Source organism: Paroedura picta, chromosome 8 (assembly GCF_049243985.1).
Source record: "Paroedura picta isolate Pp20150507F chromosome 8, Ppicta_v3.0, whole genome shotgun sequence".
Classification (NCBI taxonomy): domain Eukaryota; kingdom Metazoa; phylum Chordata; class Lepidosauria; order Squamata; family Gekkonidae; genus Paroedura; species Paroedura picta.
This window is the reverse complement of record NC_135376.1, coordinates 16,341,101-16,347,302: the sequence shown is the minus strand read 5'-3', so window position 1 is coordinate 16,347,302 and position 6,202 is coordinate 16,341,101.

The following is a 6,202-nucleotide window of genomic DNA, read 5'->3' as shown; positions in this document are numbered from 1 at the left end:
TATTAACACAATTGTAATATATCAACTTTAGCCTGAAATCAATTCCAAAGCCAAAGCTACAGGCCATTATGAAGTAACGACAATGCTAATTTTATTCTGCCAAGTGTAAATTGACTGATTTATCACGCCATTACAGAACTGTACTACTCCCTCAATCTGTTTGCAAAGGAAAGTGCAGAAAGGAAGGAAAACATATTGTGGAGTCAACAACTTGCAGAAAAGAGCTGCCCTGGTAAAGAACAGTCCCATAGGGAAGGGAGGAAGAGGGATGATGGTTAGAAGTGTTTGCAACAGACAAAAAATTAAACCTGGTACCCTCCATGTTAAAAAAAAAAATAGCCCCATTAATTTTATCGCACCTGTAAATAATTCTTTATCTCAATTTCCCTCTGTTGCTCTTAGCAAACTAGGCCTCTGCCATTAATTGTGGAATCCTCAGCAGAATTCCTCCTTTTGAAGCTCATTGACTTGAATGGATTAAACAAAGTTGCAGCCTTATTCCTGTTGAAGTCAATGGGACTAGAAGGGTAATGGCGTGATGCTGTTTTGGAGTGCACTGTCCTAGAACTAAATCTGGGTGATCAATAGTCTTGGCAACCTCTAGGCTTGGCCTTCTCAACCAGGGTTCATGAAACCCTGGAAGGGTTTCCCAAATGGGTGGGAGTTAATTAATTTTTGTATATATTACTTTAAAGGTGTTAAACATTTATTGGGAGATATGACTATATAGGAAAGAGCCTCTTGTGGCGCAGAGTGGTAAGGCAGCAGACATGCAGTCTGAAAGCTCTGCCCATGAGGCTGGGAGTTCAAGGTTGGCTCAGCCTTCCATCCTTCCGAGGTTGGTGAAATGAGTACCCAGCTTGCTGGGGGGTAAACGGTAATGACTGGGGAAGGCACTGGCAAACCACTCCGTATTGAGTCTGCCATGAAAACGCTGGAGGGCGTCACCCCAAGGGTCAGACATGACTCGGTGCTTGCACAGGGGATACCTTTACCTTTATGACTATATATGTCATATATAGTCATATATATGGTCATGTCGACCCCCTTCCCCAATGGCCAATGATAGGCCTGGAGATTGTGTGCATGTATACCACACCAATTCTGGGGCTACCTGAAGGATTTTTCAGGGGGTTCTCAATGGTAAAAAAAATGAGACAGACTGTTTTAGATGGTGGGTGTAGATCTTCTGGGATTACAACTTATCTCCAAGCAACTGAGATCAGTTCATGTAAAGAAAAAAATATTGTTATTAAAATGTATAGACCACCTCGCTCTGTGAACAGGCTTGGGGCAGATTACAACAAATTAAAATTCATAGTAAAATACAAAAGCCCAAGCATATACTCTGAGAGAATCCTTTGTTTAAGGTAGCCTTAGAGGGTATGCCCTTGTTGAAACAAGGAGCAGCCATTAAGCTTTAGGCTCTCTGCATCTGCTGATGTGTGGCATGTAGTCTGACTGCAGCCTAGCCACAAGATGCTTGCATTGCATTTCTTTTGCAACAACTCTTTAAACTTTTGTACTCAACTTCAGTAAGGAGGCTGAAGCAGATAAATATGATATATTTTTTTGTAAATAATCTTTCTACTAAAGATTATTCTCATTTAAACCTCAAAGTGCTGTGATTCTGGATCTGTGCCTCATCCACTAGGGTAACTAGCAACTGCATGCTTTCAAAACTCTCTGTTACTCTGAAGTTCTAAATTTTTGGACGAACCCAGGACCATGACTAGTCCAAAAGTCCCAAGACCGCCCACTCCCCTCCAGTGGCCAAGGAGGACTTGGCAATCTTAACTGCAACCTGGGAAAATATACCAGCGACAGACCAATCGTGTGAACTCTGTATATGGCACCTTCGTGCCCCAGTGAACAGAACAATGCAGACAAGAGAGGTAAGAGTGCAACTTTAGATGCACTCACAAAGTCCAAAGCCACTCATGTTTCTGCCCACATGTGCTCCAGATTCACTGTTGTTCAGACTATATTTGTGGTATACGTTGACTTTAGCCTTGGCACGCGTGTTACAGTTCTCTTGGGGAAATTAGTTAATGTTGTTTCTTACTGCTCAATGACAAAGCCCATTTCTCCCAAGTTCCTAAGCCACTTCACTTCCAAGTGAGCCAGTTTGGTGTAGTGGTTAGGAGTGTGGACTTCTAATCTGGCGAGCCGGATTTGATTCTGCTCTCCCCCACATGCAGCCAGCTGGGTGACCTTGGGCTCGCCATGATGCTGATAAAGCTGTTCTGACTGAGCAGTGATATCAGGGCTCTCACAGCCTCACCCACCTCTGAGGGTGTCTGTTGTGGGGAGAAGAAAGGGAAGGCGATTGTAAGCCGCTTTGAGACTCCTTTGGGTAGAGAAAAGCAGCATAAGAACCTTCTCCTCCTCCTCCTCCTCCTTCTTCTTCTAGTATTTGGATTCTTAAAGCCTGACCCACCTCACAATCTCCAAAATTTCACTTTTACAGCATTTCATGAGACACCCTTATATTTGCCCCTTCATACAAACTGGATATCCAAGCTACTAATTTCAAGAGCTCTTCTCTGATCTGAAAGCTTGTTTCCTGCTAAGCTAATTAATTGTTTGCAAGCTATTTTATACCCTGGAAATCAACTTCTTGCCCTTTCTCATTGTGTGTCTAATTTGCTGGGGGCAGAAGCTAATATCATCACAACTGCAAATGTAACTAAGGTTCCAGGGGGGGAAATAGCCATTGCTTATTTAGCTTTTAAGGTTTGTTTTCAAAGGTAGCATTATACACAGTATGATAATATTAGTCATTGCTGTGGCTAACAATCCGTTGTCATAAGGACAGGTTTCACAGCTTGGAGTGCAATCAAAGGAACCCTAAAAAGGCATCCCATTTATGATTATTTCTCAAACAGAAAAGCCTCTCATCCCATCTACTGAACTTTAGCAAGGAACTTCCCCCCCCCCCTCTAACACCACTTCAGCCTGAGGGTCCCATGAGATGTAATAATAAAAAATTAAAAATAAGTAAAAAATGGAGAAGTACAATTATAAAAATGAAGCAAGTAGTGCTTATTTGATTACAATTCCAACTCTATCTAATTTGCAAGACATTGTTTTATTTGGATTGAATTACCTTTTGCCAAGAACAGGATTCTGTTGTTGGGTGTGTTATATTTTGTGCCTTGGCCAAGTTGACTTTGATCGGTGAATTCTATTAGCGGGTGGGTATAATGAGCTAGAAATCCCCAAGCTGTGCTCATGACTCAGGCTGTAGCTTTCAAAGAAAGAACTGAAGAGGCAGGAGCATAATGGGAAAGGTCTCTCATTTACATTTTTTTTGTGGCTTAAATCCAATACTTAGGCATGGAAGGAAAGAATGATGGTAAGATAAACAAAGAAATCTTTTCAAGTTTTGCATTGTGCACTGACACATTGCCATAACTGATAGGCTCGCAGGTTGCCTGCCATGGAAGTCTTCTGCCCACCTAGTTTCATCCCTGAGTGGTGGGAGAAAGCTGAGGATGACATCATAGACACAATGATGTCATTTTCTGTTGTTCCATTCATGGTTTTCCAGGAATTTCACCAATCTCTGTGATCTTTTCCATAGAAGGATGGGGGGAATTCCTAGAGCATCAACTGAGCTGCAAGGGGAGGGCAGACTATAAATATAATAAATAAATACTTGGTGATAACCTGGAAGTTATGCTGTCTGTAAGTTGTGGTCTCTTCCTTATGGCCCCCAAACTTTAAATGTATTTCTGCTAGCCCCCCAACTCATGCTAAGGAACAAATGAAGTTCTGGGCACCAGTTCGATAGTCTGATTTTTCCAAACCGCTGAAATCCATCAACTTCAATACATTAGGAAAGAAATAGTGCTCAGAGTCACAAATTGAAAATGTGAGCATATTTTGTGGAGCTGTACTGTTTTCAAAGGGAAAGAGATCACCAAGGTCATAAAACTGATCTGATATCTGTTATAAAGGATGCATGACAAAGAACACGAATTTTCTATTGCCGGGCATAATTGTGAGAAAATCGCTGGCTTATAAAAATAGGACCTTTCAGTACCCTTAATGAGTCTTAGAAACGGCTCTACCTTCTGAAGAATAAACACAGATTAATATTTCGACCTTAACCTACCAGGAAAAAAAATGTTGCCATATCATTCAAGATTGCCTGTGAAACGATGACTCGGTATCTGTACTGAATAGTTGCTTAAAACATTCATAGGAGTCTAAGAGTGAAACTGCAGGTGAGTTGTTTAACTTAACCCTTTAAAAGTAGTGGGGTGAATAGTCTGAAGCGAGAAGGTGGATGCTAATGGAACATGACTTGGATTGAATCCCACAGACAATTTCCAATGATAGAAGGGAGGGGGGCAATTTCCACGGTTTCCCCTCCTCCTGCCTCCAGACTTCCAGTGTTTGGGGAACATTTGGGGCTGCAACAGGAGGGCAGAATGTTACCAAGCATGGACAGAAATATCTTCCATCTTTGGAAAGCTTCCCTAGGATCCAAGCACATAGGGGAACATTTGGTCTGGTGCATCTTGTCCACCCAGGATTTGTGCTCCTACACGGGAGGTGGGACAGCGAAGTTCCCAGTGCAGAATGAAATGCTGTACTGGGTTAAATTAAGGATTGACCTTTGATTGACCATGATGATGAGGAAGAAGACGAAGAAGACGAAGAAGACGAAGAAGACGAAGAAGACGAAGAAGACGAAGAAGACGAAGAAGACGAAGAAGACGAAGAAGAAGACGAAGACGAAGAAGACGAAGAAGACGAAGAAGACGAAGAAGAAGAAGAAGAAGAAGAAGACGAAGAAGAAGAAGAAGAAGAAGAAGAAGAAGAAGAAGAAGAAGAAGAAGAAGAAGAAGAAGAAGAAGAAGAAGAAGAAGAAGAAGAAGAGTTGGTTCTTATTGAAAAGGGAATTTTTTTAGAATTTAGAAAATTAGAGTGACGAGAATTTATGAAGCCTTCTTGAGAAATTTCTCTAGTTTCAATGAAATCAACTGCAAATAGAACATTAAGGTTCAAACTAGTCTTCTTCTTCACATGCTATTTTTTTAAGTTCCCCCCAAGCTTGGGAACAAATTAAACAGCGTGATTCCCTGTCATCTATTTCTTGAGAAAAAACAGTCAGAGTAAAGTTTTATGCCCCCTCAACCTGTTAATGAAAAGCTATTTGGAATTAAAGAGGGTGGCACCACGGGAATGTTTTGAAAAGGCAGGTCCCTCAAAATAAATTGGAACTTTTAGATAACAGGTGCTCCAAACACTTGTTGTTTCAAAGGGAGGGAAAGGGCAGATGTGTGTTAATTCCTCCTGATCTTTGGTCTTCTGCTTCATGAAATCCTCCTGTAGTGTTCTTGCTCTGTCTGGAGAAGAATTCTGCTTGTCTTCCCAGATCTCCCCTTGTCCTCTAGGCTTAACTCTCTGGAAGTCTTCAATCTCTCCCTCCTTCTCTTTCTCTCTCTCGCATCCAAAATGTTCTTGAGTCCCAAAACATATGATCATCGGCTTAGAGAATCTCATAATCAAAGAGTAGCTCCACTGAGATTTTGTTGATTACCATATCTGACGCACAATGAAAAACCTTGCCTCCCCTCCTCTCCTCCTCCTGCCCTCTTCATCATGAAGCCTCAGGAAGAAGATGAACTAAGTTAGAGAGTTCAGCTTTCTTTGGATTTTTAATATTCTATTACCTGTGGTCCAGAAATCCAAAGATGGCCTCTTAATGCTGAGACCACCCTCTCTCTAGTCAGACCTGATTATACAATCCAAGGGAAGGCAGCTGTTTATCAGAATGGCTGCGGCAAAGTCAAAGAAGGGGGAAATGCCTTGTAGCTGTATTTTTCTTCTTCTTCTTTCAGCTTTCAGCTATAAAAGTAGAAACAAGAAGACAGAACAGTTTGTCCCTTTGCCATTTTGTGGATTGAACCTCCAAATGCTGCTTCCTTTCTTCAAAGCAGCATCAGCAGAGGGCAATTTGCGGAGAAATGATGAAGCTGCCTTAAGGGAAGTCAGAAAATTGGTCATTCCAGGTCATTGTTGTCCACACTGACCAACAGCCACTCTCTAGCAGAGAAGGGTCTGTTTCACCACTGGAAATCCTTTATCAAAGAACATCAGGGGTTGAAACTGGGACTTTCTGAATGCCAGCTGTGGATGTCTACTTCCAACTTCAGCCTTAGCAGCTGCCACGGCTTTTTGAAAAGTC